This window comes from Callithrix jacchus, chromosome 10 (genome assembly GCF_049354715.1).
Source record: "Callithrix jacchus isolate 240 chromosome 10, calJac240_pri, whole genome shotgun sequence".
Classification (NCBI taxonomy): Eukaryota; Metazoa; Chordata; class Mammalia; order Primates; family Cebidae; genus Callithrix; species Callithrix jacchus.
This window is the reverse complement of record NC_133511.1, coordinates 47,686,236-47,706,264: the sequence shown is the minus strand read 5'-3', so window position 1 is coordinate 47,706,264 and position 20,029 is coordinate 47,686,236. Positions and strand designations below refer to the sequence as shown.

The window sequence follows — 20,029 nt, the reverse complement described above, 5'->3', positions numbered from 1 at the left end:
TTATATAAACATATATATATGTAAACATATATAAATACATATACATATACATATGTATATATACTTTAAGTGTGACGTTCCCCTTGGGGAGTGGTTTTACATTGCTGTGGTGGTCTAGAGCTTCTCATCCCAGATACTACCTTCATGAGATAGCTATAGATTCTCAGAGACTGTTTTTGAAATCATCAATGTTTCACCTTGACTAATACTAGAAAACGAATTATCCATATTATTAAGAGGAGTTCTAAATAGTTTGAATTTGTTTTCTGGTGTTTTTTTTTTTAACTTTTCTGTATTTTTTTTTTAACTGCTCCTTGTGGAGCAGGGCTACCTCACAGGCAGTGTGCCTTTGTTTAAAAAAGTTAAATGAAAGACAAGAGAGGAAACTATGTGTGCCGTGTGATTAAGATGTATCTAAATGTTATGTAAGTAGCTATGTTTAAAGAAAAACAGTCAATAGTTCTGAGAGACACTTAGTGCTTAGTGCTTCACTGGGCTGAAATGAAGGTGTCAGCAGGGCCAGGCGTCCTCCAGAGGCTCTGGGGAAAGAATCCTTGCTGCTTCCAGGTTCTGGTGGCTGGCAGCATCCCTGACTTGTGGCCACATTCCTCTAATCTCTGTTTCTTCCTCTTCTGAGTGTAAACTCATCTCCCTGTGTCTCATTTACAAGGACATTAGTGATGTCATCTATGTCCCACCAGGTTAATTCAGGATGATCTCCTCATCTCAAGATTCTTAATTTAATTGCATTTGCAAAGACGCTTTTTTAAAATCTGATGACATTTACAGGTTCCAGAGATTAGGATTTGGTGTCTTTGGGGCCATCATTCAGCTCACTACACAGGGGTTACATTGTTTCTGTTGAGAATCACAATCCACAGAAAGGGTTCCAAAACTTTGCTTATCCTGAAGGCAGAGTGTTCTGTTCTATTTGTTTGTTTCCACATATCAAGTCGTTTTTTTCCCTGACTCTGCTACTGGTGTACTTGATCCTTGTGGTAGAGGGCAAGGTGCCAGTACTGCTTTCTCAGTTGTGTGGTTGCAAACAGACTGACTGACAAATGCAGAACACTTGATAAATGTCATTGTTACTATTGGTATGGCTACGTGCAAGAAAACGGGCTGAAATTTTATTATTATTATTTCACATCAGATGGACAATAAGATTTGAGGGAGACAATCTCTCATGTATGTGAAAACCCAGTTATCACACTTAAGAACTACAAAAGCATCCCAGACCGAAACTGTAAAACAGAAAACAGTAAGATGATAATGGTACTGAAGGGAAAGATCAGGTGGTCATACTACTTTAAAAAATTAAGTTAAAATTTAATTTAAAAACCATTTTTAGACATCCATTTAATCTGAATACTCTTAAAACTACTAGACTACTCTAGAATGCTTAGTAAATTCCATGCTCAGGATGTATGAGAGTCTAATGGTTATCTCTGAGTAATGCAATCATGAGTGATTTTTTAAAATATTTTATTTTCCTGTGATTTTCCTACATTAAACATATATAGCATATATAAAACTTGATTAAAGTTAATGTATTTGGGCCAGGTAGAATATGTCTGTAATCCCAGCATTTTGGGAGGCTGAGGTGGGAGAATCACTTTAGTCCAAGAGTTTGAGACCGACCTCAGCAACATAGTGAGACCCCCATCTCTATAAAAACGTCTTTAAAAGTAGCCATAGTGGCTCACACCTGTAGTCCTCACTACTCAGAAGGCTGATGGGGCAGGATCCCTTGAACCCAGGAATTCAAGGCTGCAGTGAGCCATGATCACATCACTATACTTCATTCAGTCTGGGTGACAGAGTGAGATCCTGTATCAAAAAAAAAATAACATCAAAATTTTGATATGTAAACACTGAGTTTTAGAGTTTGCAATTACTTTTATGTACATTACATTATCACATTTGCAGCTCCATGAGGTTGACACTATTTGTCCATTCGGAAGGTGAGGATGTGAGCTTCAGAGGGATCCAATCCCAGGCCGATGGAGCAAGGAAAGGAACAGAACCACAGTTCTTTTTGTCTTGACTCCAGGTCTAGTGGTTTATACAGAATTTAAGTTACTGTGAAGTTGATGATACTGGTTATAAAAATGTATGTTTACCTGCTTTTGAATTTGTACAAGAAGAAAATTTTGCTCAACCAACCCTAGTCTCCATGTGGAATTCCTAGAAATTTTCAAACCTGTTTATTAATGTATTTTTAACGTGTCAAAATTCTACTTAGTTCCACAATCTGTTGTTATTTCTAGGAATTTCTGAAAAATGCCCATTTACATCTCGAGAATATTCCATTCACATCTCAAATAAGACTACTTTTTATTATGTAGTTTTAAAAAATATTTTTTCATAGGTCTTCTTTATCATAGGTCTTCTTATGCCTAAGAACTAAAGCAGTTTCTTTAAAATGAGTAGAACAGGTCCTTTCCATGATAGCTGACCCTTCATTATGAATGATTTTGAGTTGTCTTCCCTATCACCCACCCCCTCACCTACCAATTTGCATTTGTTGAAGCAAAATCTTTCACAATATTTATAGTGCCATTAGAATGTCCTTCAGTCCAATGGTTTATCCTCTTTCTAAAACTCGGCATTTTGCCATTGAATATGGGAATGTATGTAAGGAAATTCATTGATGTTTTGTTTTCCAGTTGCTCTCAAACCTGTAATATTTTTGAAGCCTTGAATAAATCATTTGTTCATTACAGGTGCGAGTTTTACCCCCAGGGGACATTTGGAAATGTCTGGAGACAGTGTTTGGTTGTCAGAATAGCAGAGAGCAGGTACCTAGTCAGGAGAGGCAAGTATGCTGTCAGCACAGGACAGCTCCCACAACCAAAATTATGTGACCCTAAATGGTCAATACTGCCCTTGTTGAGAAACTCTGGCCTAGATCAACAGCATCCATCTTTCAATTCCATCTTATAGATGCTCAGCTCCCCCTGAAGACCACAGAGATACAGACTTTATAAAACATGCATTTAAACAAGGAGTGGCAACATCATTCAGGTGATCCAGGCTCCATTTTCAGTTTTTCTTGGTGACCTAGGCATAGCAAATAGATTTCATATCATCTCAAGTCTAGGATAATGATAGTGTCTTACTGTCTGGTGGCTGAATGATTTCTGTGAGGCCTTAGATTCATTCATTTGAGATAAAAAGCCCTTAAAGCAGTGAGAAGACCCCCAAGGGCACAATTGCAGTTGATTGTGCCTTCTTCTGTATCCTTTCTTTATATCTCTAATACAACAGTCTTTTTTAAAATAATTTAAAGGAGGTGCTTTGGTCTCCTCAATAAATTATATTGTGCCATAATGCCAGTACCTAGCATAATGAGAACACATAAAAATTGCTTAATAAATGTTTGTTGAATGAATGACTTTAATTGTTCAGAGTTCCGTGTTCAGTTATAGATCATAAATTCCAATTGCCTATAGTTTCCTGTCACCGTCCTCAGATTTACTCTGTCTTCTAACTGTTGTTTTACTTTTTCTACTGATTTTATTTTTGCCATCAGATATATTTTTTTGCTCATTTAATTTACTAATTTACTCATAGCAATTTACTAATTGTTTCTTATGCTAGGTACTGGTAGCATTGTCAGAAAAGTTTAAGGAGCAAGGAAGCAAACAAGACTAAAGACAATGTATAATTTAATTATAATACAGAGAGTGGCTGAGTGCTATTAGAATCTATTTATAGAAAGATCAAAATAAAATTTGAGACATAGAAGCTAATAGAAGTGAAATAACAATTACTGCCCCTGGAAGTAGGATGAGATTTGAGCAGGCATTTTTTCATCCATTACTCACTCACTCACTCACCTACTCATTAATCCAGTAAGCATATTTTGAGTGCCTGCTCTGTGGCTAGGGACACAAAGATGAATAAAATATTGCTTATACTCTCAATGTACTTATGGTTTAATAATTTTTTAAAACTGACAATAAACAAACCTCTTGTCAAACAACAGTAGAGAGTAAGAGAAAAACATAGGATCAGATGGGTTTTCCATGAGAATCCTGGTTTCTCCATTGCTTCTGAGCTGTACAACCTTGGGTAAATTTAAATTATGTCTCAGTGTCCATATTTGTTACATTGGAATGGCAATATCTACCTCACAGAGATTTTACTAGGATTAAATGAAATAACATATTAATTATTCAACAAACATTTATAGAGAACTCACTACTTTCCAGATACTAGAGGTTAAGCACTGGGAATACAAATACAAATGACCCTCCACCCCTGTCTTCTAAGGGACAGTTTGATAAGTGCTTTGGGAGAGATCACAAAGCAGGTGTGCTTGACTTGAAGGGTGGAAAGATGATGAGAGACCGCTTCCCTGAGGGATAACCACTGAGTTAGATGTTGAAAGAGATTGGAAGTTGGACCCAGGAAGGAAACTCATTGCACAGTGTTCCAGACATAAGAACAGCAGGCTAGCTGAGGGGTAAGCAGCTGACTAGAGCCTAGGGAGGAGAAAAGGCATGGAATAGGGGGACAGGGGCAGTGGGAAACAAGGGTAGTAAAGACTGAGGCACAAGGCTGGATGTCAGCAAGCTACGTGTGCCTTGTTAGAGAGTATGGATGCAACTGGAAAAAACAAGCTCAGTAACCACTTAATATATAAATAAACCAATTTTGCATTCTGGAAGGTTTGGGGGAAGACTCAAGTGAACTGGGCACATTCTGGTGTTACTAGCAGAAGATTCGTACATGAAAGTTTAGGAAATCAATTTGAATAGGTAATATGAAGCAAGGCTGTGATGGAATTTGGTAGTCTTGGTGGTCTCTTATCTACAAAATGATAGATTCTTTTAGCAACATGTGTACAATGTCCTAGATGAGGAATAGACTTAAGGCTTGAATGCCAGATATAAGATTGTGACTTAGTTATCAAACTGTAGGGTCCATGTCTAGGAGACAGCAACTGAAACGTACGTAAAGAGATGGACAACAGTCTTCTGAGAACCATCAGTATGAGACAGAGAGGGTGGAGCCCACACCTTTATAAGCTTAAGTAAATAAAAGCAGGGTCCCTAGGTTGAAAGGCAGATGTGGTTTGAGAGAGAAGGTATGAGTTGAGTTTGGCACGTTATGTTTTAGATGCAAGGGAGCCAAAAAAGTGAAACTTCCCATTAAGACATTGGATATATGGGGTGAAAGCTTATGTAGGAGACTGAAGCTGTAGGTACAGATTTGAGAATCCTCACAATAGTGATGATTGTGTAGGGGTATATACATGCTTCTTGATATTCTTTATATCTATTTTTGAAAGGTTTTCTAATGCTAATTAGGAGATTCAGTTAGATAATCAATGAACAGAGCAGTGCTTTTAAGTATACTTTCCTTTGCTGCAAAGCGTCTGTTTAATATGTGCTACTACCTAATATGCCAGGAAGCTCTGGATCCCCAATAATTCTTTTGTGATAAATTGGTACCTTTGGAAGTTACATGAAGTTTTCAAGTCTCCAAAGCACTGTCTGAGTATCTGATGTTTTAATACAGGGGAGTACATTACTGGTTTAATTATGGTAAGAGTTCTTAACAACCAGACCCTGCCTATGGAAGTCTACCTGCTTCTTCTGGAAAAGGGATTATCTCTGGAAGGGAGAGAGAAGCAAGCTGTGGTTCCGTTTGTCACCTGTGTCAGCAGGACACCACATGTTTGAGTACCTAATATGCATCCAGCACTGGCTTAGGTATTAAGGATACAGCAAGTTCTTTTTGTTGCTAATCCAGCAAACAAGCACAAGGAATGTAGAGAAGGGATTACATAAAAGGCTATGCCAAAGGCTGTTAAGCCCTAGAAGAAGCAGAGGCTGACCTTGTCCAGGGCAGTATGATTTTTAAAATTGCAATATAATGGCACTTTAACTGAACCCTAAAGTCTAAGTAACATTTACTCTGGAAGTTAAATGAGATAATTTCAATTAGTTATCATAATAATAAGGCACTCAGAAATAAAGTCAATTTTTTAAAAAAGCAATGGTCTTATTTCTTGGAACATTATAAGTACTGATAAATGAAGAAAAACAAAAGTAGACATTTGCCAGGTAGTCAGGAAGAAAAAGGAACAATGTATATATTCCAGAGAGAAGGAACAAGGTGTGTGTAACAAAACCACAAAGACAGGAAGAGTAGGCACAGCATGCATGTTTGCTAAGAGATCATGCTGAAAATGTTGGCAAACAAATAATCATATTTTCTTTACAAAATGATCCCTGAGCCTGCAAAAAGAGCATGGCTTATGGATAGAGCAAGATCAGATAAAAGGAGACCAGTCAGGAGGCTATACCTCAGGTCTAGATAAGAATGAATGGGGATCTGAACTAAGGTAGGGGATGGAGAAGAGGAGGTAGGTTTTAGATACATCTAGGTGGTAGAATTAACAGAACTTGGTGGCTAATTAAATGCGATAATAAACAGGCCAGGAAGATTCTACAACACCTCCCTGCAGGAACTCTCAGTGGAGTTTGAGCATGTCATGTCTGACTTAGGGCATGCATATCTGAAACCTCCTTGTGCTGAATGACAAGCCTGATTTTTCCAGCACCATGCTCTTCTTGATTATTTGCTTGACACTTTGGGAAGTGGCATTAACACTCTCAGGTCACTAGGGGGCTAATCATAGCCATTTTCGTGATTGCAATGCTGAATTGGAGTTTTCAGAGAATAATCATGGCAGTTCACATAAGGGTCTTTCCTGGAAGAGCTTCTCACTGTCTTCAGACAAAGTCATCTGCATTAAGACTGTTCCATGAGACTAGTATCATAAAAATCATTACTTATACAGCTCTTGCTCTCAAATCTTCAGCCATTCCAGAGGTCTACTGAATACTAAATTTTTTGTTAATTCCAGCTGTAAATGTGTTAAGCTGATGGACACAAACTATTCACAAATGAATGACTAGAAGAATGGATGGATGAGGATAGATAGATAGATAGATAGATAGATAGATAGATAGATAGATATTAATGATAGCAGTTAGTGCTCTATTTCTAAGAATGTGTTAACAAATTTTAAAGAAAACTTAATTTACAATGATTTAGTAAAACCATAAACCTACATTTAAAACCTACATTGGCTATACGCAAAGCACTATGTTGGACTATTACATACTATGTTCAAAGCACCTGGAAGATGAGGTGAAGTAATTTATGTTTGTATCCTCAGTGCCTAACCTCTAGTACCTAACCTAGTATCTGGAAAGTAGTGGGTTCTGTATAAATGTTTGTTGAATAATTAACATGTTATTTACTTCTAGTAAAATCTCTGTGAGGTAGATATTGCTATTCCCATGTAACAAATATGGACATTGAGACGTAATCTAAATTTACTCAAGGTTGTACAGCCCAGAAGCAGGGGAAAAACCAGGCTTCTCATGGCAAACCTGTCTGATCCAGAAGTAATTTTTTCTCTTACTCTCTACTGTTGCGAAGACGGCTCCTTGAAGGATTGCCTGATCCTTCTTGAGTTTCTGCACAGTTCCTGCTTGAGAGCTAAGTTACTCTTTCAGATTATAGAGAAGTCTCATTATTGGCAACCAAACTGTGGTGCTGACACAGACATTTTATATCTGGAGCTGCCATGTGAAGTCACAAGCAGAGGGTTCAAGTTGAGGTAGGCCACAGCCCTCCAGCTTTGGGAAATGATGAGGATCATGAGATTCCTGACCCCAGCCTTGCAAGATGCTCACCAAGCCCAAATGTGCACCTTTGCAGAGCAAGCCATAATTCTTCACCCCAGACTACAAACCATGTTCAGATAACCATGAAAATGATTCCCGTTGATCTAGTAAGACCCAATTACACTGCAAAAGAGTGAAATTGAGTAGAAGAATGGCATTTGGGGACAGAATTGTTAAGTAATAAAAAATAAGTCATGGCAATTGACCCTTGAGGTGTCTGATCAGACATACAAAACTGCTAGGAAAATAAATTAGTTGTAATGGATCTATACCTTCTCTGTGAACCCCAGGCCATTAGCATTGTCCTTTCAGTTTCTCTAGAAAGTTATCAAGCCTCATTAGCTACTGATACTGTAGAGATTTCATCTTTAGGAAGAAAGTCATAAATACAGCAAAACCTATACTCTTTTGAAAATGAAAGATTCCTCGTATCTGGACAATAAAGTGAGAATTTGATTCATTTATTTAAAAGATCTCTCAGATGCAATATTAGTCACTTCTAGGGTGGTCTTTTATTTTTTTCCTTTTATATGTGTAAAAAGAGATATGATCTTCCTATCCTTGCCCATCTCACTGATGTCTTTAGAAAGCTCAAACCAGACTCTGATTATAGACATTTGTTGCCATGAAGAGACAACAGAATGTTGTTAAGAGAGGAGAAATAGCCTTAACTATGAATTATTTTCCTGTGATAGCTAATTTTTTTTCTCTTATACCTTTCTAAAAAGGTGGCAAGGTGACATCTATTAAGAGTGTATTTAATTGCAAAATTCAGAAGACTGAAATAGTAATATCTTACAAAATCCTCAGTCACAATTCAAAATGTTTGGAAAAGCAGAAGATGAAGTATACTCTCAGAAGAGGGGGAGGAAATTGGAATTTCAAGTAATCTGCTTGGTCTGCTGATTGCACTGTGTTACGGAGGATATACCAACTCTTGATTTTTGTCTCTGATTTCCATTCATCTGGGGTCCTTTCCTTATGATCAGAGACTCTGTGGGTAGCCATGGTACTTAAGGTCTAAAGAATAGCAAAGAGAATTTTGTTCTATTATAATGTGGTGGTGTCAGATGCAAGTAATTGGATCCCAATCCCTATCTGCAGCAATTCAAAGACGTTTAAAATCTCGCCCAGATTGTCTTCCTAAACCACAGTTAAAAGGTGTGTGTCTGTGTATACATCACTGTGTATATGTGTGTGTGTGAGAGATAGTATGTATGTGTGTTTATTCATAAACACACAATAAAGACATGTAGATTACAAAAATCGATGACATAGCCATTAGATAAGAAGCAAGCTTGTTTAATTTTTACATAGAATTACTAAAAATAAACAGAATTTTCCGTGTGTTTGAGTTAGTTTTTGTAATACAGTGGAATTAATTACTGTAATTTGGGAAGAATGAACATTGTTTTAGTTCAGAAAATGTATTACTCATGTAACAGGAGCCCAGGAGCCATACAGTGTCAAGAATTGTTCCGCTGTGTGACAGTATTAGCAAGAAGGCTCGTTCATCCTCCCTGCTGTCCTTGGAATCAGGCCTCACAGAATCAGTCTCCCTGCTTGTTTCAAAAAGGCTACCAGAAACAAATAGAGCTACTGATTTTTTATTGTTCACATTGAGACAGTGCATCAGGGTAGTAGGGAGAATTGGGGCAAATAAACTTACTCTCCTATTAACCTTTACTTCTTACATTTCAAAAGGATGTGTTAAACTTGTAATCTTTTCTTCTACAGCATTTCATAAGAAGTACAGGTCTTAAGGTTAAGCAGGACATTGAGAATTTCTCTAGGAAACCCTCTGAAACAATACAAATACATCATCACTGCAGATAGATTTAAAACATCCCATTTTATGAGGAAGAATTCCGTAATCACCTTATAAGAACTCAATAATATAGATTTTTACTGTGGGGACATTTAATTCCCCCTTTTTTAATTTAAATAAAGAGGCATTTATTTAAAGCACCACGTTCCCCAAGATACTAGAGTAACATTTAAAATGGTACCAAAGCACTGATGATCCCACTGAGAAATTTTAGCCTGACTGCTTTTGCACACGGCCTACATACAGAGCCTTGTCTCACTTCCACCTCCCTTTGTGATTTGTAATCATGGCTGTCATCTCCTCCAGATGGGAAGCTCCTGTGGAGCAAGGACCATGTTTCTGTTCATCGTCATCTCTCTCCCACACTGCTTTTGCATTGCGGGTCCTCAAGGAGTAATTACTGAATATATAGTACATAGTACAGATCAGGAATCGTGAATTCAAAGTATTCTGATATAAACAATACAATTCTGTGATGAAGACAAGCTACTTCCCCACTTATTCAACAAATATGTTTAGTTAATTTTTGCTAGAATAGTGTGTAAGTTTGAACTGATGCCATTTAAGTCTCCGGAATGTTGTGGTATCCACCTGGACTTCATAACGTGCTGAGTATCATATGGTGTGCTGTCACGTACAAGCTGAGTGACTTTGGGCAAAGCTTTTGTTCTTGCTGGATTTTTCATCCATTAACAGGTGGGGTTAATGTTGCTTGACCAACTTTCCTAGTCAAGTTGTTGAGAGAATGAAATGTGATCACAGATATTAAAGTGCTTGGAAGTAGTATGAATGAGGGGGCCTCAATATTATTGTTGCTACCGAAGTCTCAGAACGTGATGAGTCCCTGTCACTCTTAGCTTTCAATAATAAATTACCCTGGCAGCAGACCCACAAACTCAAAGGCATTTATATAGAGCACTGAGACTTGGGCCAACCTGGGGACCCTAAGTCTGTCTGAGGAGAAGCTATGTAAGAGGACATAATGGGCTTCACATTAGCCTTCCTGGATTGCAGTGATACGTCTTAGGACTCTGATCATCAGATTTCAAAACCAAAGGGATCAGAACTTGGACAGTGCCCATACCTCTTTACCAAGTAGCCTTCAGCTGCTGGTGATGCAGTGACCTTTTACCTTATGTAATCTTTTTTTTTTTTTTTTAATTTCTAGAGATTTCCAGAGAAGACTGTGAGCCTGCATGTTATAGTAATGGTCCTATCAATTGAAGCATGCAAACAGATAACTTTTTATGATCAATAGATATCCCTATTGCCTTAAAGCCTATCTAAGAATCATTTTTGTCATAAGCTTTCTGATGGATTTTTCAGTGTAGCAAAATTCTAATCAGTATGGAAGTTTCATAAACTGGTTCCTCTTACTGTTATACTACAAGGTTTCCCAGAACATTCTCTGTATGTTTTGTTGAATTATTTCTTCCTACTTTGACTGGATATTAAAAACCCTGACATACTCTTTTGACAAAGCCAGAAGGGAAAGAAAGATGCTTATTCAAAAAGTTACATGTTTAAGTATAGAATGAGATTTTTCAGGACAGTTGGAGCAAATAACCTTCCGTGAGTGTGCACTGTGGTGTTAAACTCTCCACATGCTTGGCAATCTCTGCTGCCTCTCACGTACTCTAAAACATTGTTTGGGAATATTTCTCCCAAAATGCTTTTGCCATAAAATAGAAACAGCTTTGGCTCACTACTAAATAAAGTTTTTACAAAGAAACATACATTATTCATTGCTCACTTTTCTCCAGTGCTGTCCACCAGAAATCTCAAGACCTTTCACCCATAGGTACTTGTGGGCCTCATCTTCTGAGAATATTTTTGGGAGAAAGCACAACTATTTTGGCAATGTCATGCCCTGCTTCACAAAATGAATGGTGAGGATACATCTATTAAGCACAAGATGACTCTGGCCTGAATTAATTTAGCTTCTAGTCGGGAATTAACTTTGATTGTCATAATAACACTCTGAGAATAATGTCCAGGATTGTAAATTATCATCTGTAATAACTACATGTATACTGTTTTCACTCAGCAAAACAACTGAGTACCTATTGGAAGTCTTTCTTTTCCAATGGCTTTTCAATGTTTTTGGCTAGGCAAAAAGACCATTTCTAGAATTTACGGATACACAACTGAGTTATACATTTTTAATTGACTCCTGAGGCAGTATGACTCTCCTTTACCTTTCATGATTTAACACATTTAATCTATTTGGCTTTGGACATCTGCAGAAAGTTCACCAGCCACTGTTTTCGCATTACTTAGACCTCATGGTAGGGGCTGCCTGGGGTGGAACTGGGGTGGAATGATGAGAATGTTCTTCCTTAGCTGTCTGCCTCCCCTGTTGAAAAGCAAAAGTGAAGAATCATTCAAGCCTTTAAATGGAACTTAAGTGGATGAATGTTCACTGGTAGTTGGAGTGGAAGTTTTAGGCTTTAAAAAAATTATTTTTTTAGGAGAGTATTCATTCTCTTAAGTTATTGGATTTCTGAATCCATGTGATTTCATGGTCAAAGGATAATTGCTTTTTCCCCTTATCTCAGGGAAAGTGGATTTTTAAAATCATGTAAGTGCTTAAAAAGCATTTTAAAATTGCAAGAATTTACAACAAAAGAGATATTAGAACACTCATGTGATTTTCTTTAAACATTCTTTACTATATTAGTAACATTTCCAGACTTTTCATTTGGTCACTTTTATATTTTGCATTTGTGATTGATTTTATTTTCTGGATACATTCACTTATTTCTCTGCTAATATTTTTCATGTATGAGTTTTCCTGTCTTCGGCAATTTACCCTTTCCATACATTTCCTTTACTTATCCTGCCCTAGGCACCAGGAACAGAAAAAAGAAAGACATAATGTCTGCCCTCTGAGAACTGAGAGATACACTTTATTTTCAGACAGAGTCTCACTCTGTTGCTCAAGCTGGAGTGCAGTGACACATACCATGGCTCACTGCAGCCTGGACCAACTATGCTCAATTAATTGTTCCACCTTAGCCTCCCTAGTAACTGGGACCAAAGGTGCACACCACTATCTCCAGTTAATTTTTTAATTTTCATAGAGACAGAGTCTCACCATGTTCCCCAAGTTGATCTTGAACTCCTTGGTTCAAGCAGCCCTCCCACCACCACCTCACAAAATGCTGGGATTACAGGCATGAACTACCACATCTGGCTACATACATACTTTTGAGAGAGACACACAAGGCAGTTATAATATGGGTGCATAGGTGATTTGATGGAAATGAGCATAAATTATTAAGGAACACAGAAGAAGAACATCATTTAGACCTGGGACTAAACATGCATGTCTCACATTTCCTGGAAAGCAAGAACTGGTGAATGTAAATATACGTATAATAAATGTGCTGAAAACACATACACGAAAAATACTTCCTAAATATTAGTTAATAATAGTGTTCACCTTGAATTTATCTGTCTGAATCTATTTAAGTCTACTGAGTTGATCTTTATTTAAAATTTATATATACTCCCTTTCGTCTTGTGGAAGTAATTAAAATACTTTATCTAAGATGAACCATCTTTCTGTGTTAGCAGCTGTATCCTGAGACATTTCTCCAGGGACTTGAATTTTATTATGTGTAAAGAACAAACACTACCTGTTGTGTGATGAATACAAGAGTATACAGGGTTTTTAATAGCTCTGTTAATAGGATAATGAATAATGTTTGTTTCCAACCAACAGGATATCTACCTAATTTATTAGCAATCAAAGATCCAACTCAAAATTAAAATAACATGCTATTAGAAGTAGGAAAATAAAACAGGATAATTTCTTCACCAATGCAGGGCCTAGTTCCTGATGCTTCTTAGGAAAACCAAAAGGAACTGATGTTAGTTCAGCATCTGTTACGTGTCAGGTCATGTGCTGGATGCTGCCAGTACAATGGATGATACAGCACTGTCTTATCCCCTAGAGAGCTTACACACTAACTGAATTCAGGGGTGTTAAAGAGGATAGACATGTAACAATTAAATATGAAACTGGAGACATGTTAGTGTCTAAACAAACTCAAGTGAAACATACAAAGGAGTAATTCTATATGAATATGGTCTCTGAGAAAGCATCATAAAGGGACAGACAGTTCAGCAGGCCTCAGAGGATTATAAAAGAACTACAAGAGGCCGGGCGCGGTGGCTCAAGCCTGTAATCCCAGCACTTTGGGAGGCCAAGGCGGGTGGATCACGAGGTTAAGAGATCGAGACCATCCAGGTCAACATGGTGAAACCCCGTCTCTACTAAAGATACAAAAAATTAGCTGGGCATGGTGGCACGTGCCTGTAATCCCAGCTACTCGGGAGGCTGAGGCAGGAGAATTGCCTGAACCCAGGAGGCGGAGGTTGCGGTGAGCCGAGATCGCGCCATTGCACTCCAGCCTGGGTAACAAGAGCGAAACTCCATCTCAAAAATAAAAAAAAAAAAAGAACTACAAGAATAGGGAGTAAGGGGAATTCCATGCAGTGGGAACCCCAATCAAAGCAGCAAGGGCCTTGGGAGTACATGCTCCATGTTGGAAGAACAAATAGACTGTGAGCTCCCTAAGGAAAGAAGCCCATATTGCTTACCACTGTTAACCCAGTTCTGTGGTTTGGATATGTCCCCCAGAGTTCTTGTGTTGGAAACAATCCCCAGTGCAACCATGTCTGGAGGCAGAACCTTTAAGTAGTGATTAGGTTAGAGGGTTGTGCCTTCATGAATGGACTGAGAGTCTTATCTCAAGAGTAGGTTCTGGATAAAAAGGATATGCTATGCCTTCTTGCTCTTGTCCTTCCACCTTCCACCATGGAAAGAAGCAACAAGAAGGCCCTGGCCACATGATGGCACCTTCATGTTGGACTTCCAAGGCTCCAGAACTGTGAGCCAAAAAATCTTCTATTGTGTATCAATTTCTTAGTCTCAGATATTCTGTTGTAGCAACACAAATCAGATTAAGACACCCAATGTCTATAACATTGCACATTGCAGGCACAATAAATTTATGTTGAATTAAGTGATCTGATTCTGTGATTAAAACTCTAAGTGTAGGGGAGATAGAAACTGGAGGCTAAGGAAAGCCCAGTGGATAGATGGTTTCAATAGTATAGAATCTTGTATGTTAATACTGAAGAGTATTGACTATATCCTGTAAGTAAGTACTTCTTAAAGTATATTCCTTAAAATATCAGACCTAAGGGTGTTAATAAGCACCACTCAGAATTCTGCCGTCAAATACATTTTGGAAACACTGGTTTAAATGGTTAAACAGTTTCTTTTGCTTAGGTGCCCTTGATCTTTCCTCCGATCATGTGCAGTGTGAAGCTCCAAGAGGGGTTTATAATGGTCTTCAAACTTCTAGGATCCTGGCCCCTCTTAAGGCGAGCACCTTGTAGGCTTAGTGTTCTCCATGACACCATTTACGAAATCTGCTGTAAGCAATAAGGAGCCAGTAGAAACCTTTCAGCAGGAGACTAACATGCTTGGAATATCGGTCTTCTAGAGAATGGCATTGGGTGAGGCAATATTGGAGTCAAGGAGACCAAGTTGAAGACAGATGCAATGGTTTAGGCATGAGATAATGAGAACTTGGCACCAAGGGTAGAGAAGGGGCCAAGAAATATAACTGACATTTAAGAGACAGAACTTTAGGGGCATTTTTATCATTGTACAGGTTGTGCCCTATGCAGGGACACCTGGCCAAGAGGGCCCCAGGGCACTGAATTCAGCCCTCGTTCATTGTTCCCAAGCTGTGCATCCAGGCACAGAGCCACACTTGTCCTGGGGAGGGCAGCTTGCTATGGCTTGAATATTTGCCTCCTTCAAAACTCATGTTGAAGTTTAATCCCCAATGTGGCAGTATTGGGTGACGGGGCCTTGAAGGGATGATTGGATCCTGAGGGCTCTGCTATGAGTGGATTTATTGGGTTCATAGATTAATGGATTATCGTAACAGGGAATTGGGAGCTTTACAAGTGGAAGAAAGACCTGAGCTAGCAAGTTAGTACACTCAGCCCCCTTGCTGTGTGATACCCTGCACCGCCTCAGGACTCTCCACAGTCCCCACCAGGAGGAAGGCTCCCACCAGATGCATCCCTCAGCCTTGGACTTCTCAGCCCCCATATCTGTAAGAAATGAGTTTCCTTTCTTTATAAATTCCCAATTTCAGGTACTAGGTACTATGTTATAAGCAACAGAAAGTGACTGAGAGACTGCCAATATCGAATTCCCAGTCAGTGACTGGGAGCTACATCCCTAGTCAGTGACTGATGAGATGTTGGGAGGAGCGAGAGAATTGTCCAAGATGACTCACATTTCTGTTCTTAACTCTGGTGTGGCTAAAGATGCCTTTAGTTTTTATTCTAATTGCTTTTAGTTCTTCTAAAACTGTAGTATCTGAAATCATAATACCTAGAGAAGAAATGATGCATGTATAGCTCTGCTGCTCTGAATGGTCTCTTCCAAGAGTTACAGTTTTATCTTTACCACACATTAAAGTATACATGCTGTCATTGCAGAAAGATTGTTATCAAGATCTCAAACCAAGGGTTGCAAACACAGATGCCCACAGAATCCATCAGACATCAGAAATGAGTGATTCTTGTTTTTGTTTGTAATAGAAATATACTCTCTTCATTTGTCTGAACATGCAGTGTTGTCCATTTATATTTTATAACCATTGTTTATAGGAACATGAGCAGTAAGAAGTACTTTTCTAAGAAAGGCTTCTGCACAACAGTGATAATGAATGATAACTGACATTATTGTAGTGCTAGGGACACAACAGAGACTGGTGTGCCAGTATTTTTTAATTATTATTATTTAGGAGAGCTAGGAATTTGAATTTTTATGAGAAATCTCTCTCATTTTAAATGTTGGCAGATATGTTTACAATATACTATATGGGCCAAAATAAAAGAAAGCCTATCTCTGGGCCACCAGTTCATGATTTCTACCTTGGTCTATATTATACATACACATGAGCCTAATTTCTTTAAGTTGATTGATTTAAAATTCATATGTTTAGGTAAGCAAGGTGTTAAATTACCTGCTAAATCACCTAGAAACCCGTGTTGAATTCTTGAGAGGAGAAAGCAGTGTTTGCTCAGCTAGTAATTAGAGCCGTGTCCTTATTTTTGCATTAAACCTTTACTGTGGAAAGGAAAGCCAAAAATCTGGTGCCTGGAAGAATTAGTGCTTAAATCCAAATAGCATCATCAGTGGAGCTAAAGCATGAAGAATCTGCCAAGACAAAAGTAACTTAAAGCATGAAGTTCAGCACTATGAAATAGAAGGGAAGCTACCAATATATACTTTCTGTTGTAATTTATATCTGGTAAATTCTGTTTCATGGAGAAGGAAATGTGGAATAGTATATCGACTAAGGCCTTGATGTCAGGGGAGTTGTGAAATAAATACAGAGGGATTTAGACCTGAGGCTAATATGATGTCACATCTTGGTTCATGGCAGAAGTTTCTTAACGGCCCACATGTGAACACATAGATTGGACCCATCTGTCTGAAAGGGGGAGTGAGCACATGGGTGGTAATCACCATTGTGCTAAAGAAACTTTGAGGAGGTGTTTAGTTCCTGCTGCTAGGGAAGATTAGAATCAAGTTTTATGAATAGAAAATGATGAGCAGATGAGCCTGGAAGGAAATGGAAATGTGATGAGATTAGTAGTTGATGCATACCTCTCTGCAGGGAAAAAAAAAAAAAAAAGCTTTAAGAGATGTCAGGCTAGGAAATACTTTATTTCCTGAAGTGCAAAGAAAAGATTTGGACAAAGCTGTAATATCAGCAGCTGCTGCCAAAGTGAATTGGTCAAGGATCTTTCTAAAAAAGCTACCATTTAGCAGTTGTTGGGTCTAAACACGGGGAATAAAAGACATACATCTTCATTGTCCTGAAATGCAAAGGTCATGCCTGCATGCATTCAACCAACAAATATTTATTGAGAACCAACTATGCACTAGCCCTGTGGTGGGCCCTGGAGTGGGTCACACACCTGTAGGAATCAGTGTCCTACAGAAGACAGACCACGGGTACTTGGAAAAAATGGACTATGAGCTGATTTTCTCCCCAATAATGCAACATCTTTGGACAAAGAGAAAGTTCAGCAAAATGTTTAACATGATTCACTAGCCCCAAGTCCTCAGTTTTCTTGGTTCCGTGAATCAGAGATTCTTCAGTTTGAGCATTTTCAAATTGCAGTCTTTCCTAAAAACACAACTTTTTTAGGCAAAATGTTAGTTCTTAAAAGCAGTTCAAAGAAAACTCTTTGTATTAGTCTGTTTTCATGCTGCTAATAAAGACATAACTAAGGCTTGGTAATTTATAAAGAAAAGAAGTTTAATTAACTCGCAGTTCCTCATGGCTGGGAAGGTCTCACAATCATGGCTGAAGACAAATGAGGAACAAAGCCATGTCTTACATTGTGGCAGGCAAGAGGTTTGTGCAGGGGAACTCTCATTTATAAAACCATCAGATTCCATGAAACTTATTCACTACCAGGAAGAACAGTATGGGGGAACCACCCCCATGATTCCATTATCTCCACCTGGTCCTGCCCTTAACACATGGGAATTTTTACAATTCAAGGTGAGATTTGGGTGGAGATACAGCCCAGTCATATCATTCCACCCCTGCCCTCTCCCAAATCTCATGTCCTCACATTTCAAAACCAGTCATAAATTCTTAACAGTCCCCTGAAGTCTTAACTCATTTCAGCATTAACTCAAAAGTCCACAGTCCAAAGTCTCATCTAAGACAAGGCAAGTCCCTTCACCGGTGAGCCTGTAAAATCAAAAGCAAGTTAGTATACTTCCCAGATACAATGGGGTACAGGTGTTGGGTAAATATACCCATTTCAAATGAGAGAAATTATCCAAAAAAGGAGGGCTACAGGCCCCATGCAAGTCCAAAATCCAATAGGATTTTCATTAAACCTTAAAATTCCAAAATGACCTTTTTTGACTTCATGTCTCATATACAGGTCATGCTGATACAAGAGGTGGCCTCCCACAGCCTTGGGTAGCTCCACTCCTCAGGCTTTGCAGGGTATATCCCCCCTCCTGGCTGCTTTCATGGGCTAGCATTGTATCTGCAGCTTGTCCAAGCATACAGTGCAAGCTGTTGATGGATCTACCATTCTGGAGTTTGGAGGATGGTGGTCCTCTTCTCATAGCTCTACTAGGCAGTGCCCCAGTGGGTACTCTGTGTGGGGGCTCCAACCCCACATTTTCCTTCTGAACTGCCGTATCAAAATCAAAGGTTCACCATGAGAGTCTGTCCCTGCTTCAAACTTCTGCCTGGACATCCAGATATTTCCATACATCCTCTGAAATCTAGATGAAGGTTTCCAAACTTTAATTCTTGACTTCTGTGTACCCACAAGCCTAACATCACATATAAGTTGCCAAGGCTTGGGGCTTGCACCCTCTGAAGCAATGGACTGAGCTGTATGTTGACCCCTTTTAGCCATGGCTGGAGCTGAAGCAACTGGGATGCAGGGCACCATGTCCTGAGGCTGCACAGAGCAGGGGGGCCCTGGGGCCAGCCCACAGTGCCATTTTTTCCTCCTAGGCCTACAGGAGACCTGTGATGGGAGGGGCTGCCTTGAAGCTCTCTGACATGCCTGGGAGGCATTTTCCCATTGTCTTGGTGATTAACATTTGGCTCCTCATTACTTATGTAAATTTCTGCCACCAGCTTGAATTTCTCCCCAAAAACTGGGAAAAAACTGGGATTTTTTTTTTAATTGCATTGATAGGCTGCAAATTTTCCAAATACTTATGCTCTGCTTCCTCTGGAATGTTTTACTGCTTAGAAATTTCTTCTTCCAGATAACCTAAATCATCTCTCTCAAGTTCAAAGTTCCATAGACATCTAGAACAGGGGCAAAAGGCCATCAGTCTCTTTGCATAGCAAAAGTGACCTTTATTCCAGTTCCCAACAAGGTCCTCATCTCCATCTGAGACCACCTCACCCTGGACTTTGTTTTCCATATCACGATCAGCATTTTGGTCAAAGCCATTCAACAAGTCTCTAGGAAGTTCCAAACTTTTGCACATTTTCCTGTCATCTTCTGAGCCCTCCAAACTGTTCCAACTTTTGGCTGTTACCCAATTCCAAAGTCACTTCCACATTTTCGGGTATCTTTACAGCAGCACCCCACTACCTGGCAGCAATTTATTGTATTAGTCTGTGCTCATGCTGCTAATGAAGACATACCAAAGGCTGAGTAATTTATAAAGGAAAGAAGTTTAATTGACTCACAGTTCCACATGGCTGGGGTAGCCTCTCAATCATGGTGGAAGGCAAATGGGGAGCAAATCCATGTCTTCCACAGCAGCAGGCTAGAGGCTTGTGCAGGGGAACTTCCATTTATAAACCCATCAGATACCATAAGACTTATTTACTACCAGGAGAACAGTATGAGGAAAACCGCTCCCATGATTCATTTACCACCA

The 20,029-nt window shown here is 38.9% G+C and overlaps 1 protein-coding gene and 1 pseudogene across 9 annotated transcripts in view; one reads left to right on the top strand and one right to left on the bottom strand.

Annotated features, from left to right (window-relative positions):
- Positions 1-20,029, top strand: part of FAT3 (FAT atypical cadherin 3) — a 677,903-nt gene that overhangs the window by 503,520 nt on the left and 154,354 nt on the right. The gene's annotated exons all lie outside the window — the stretch shown is intronic.
- On the bottom strand, positions 1,148-1,232 carry LOC118146052 (small nucleolar RNA U13; annotated as a pseudogene).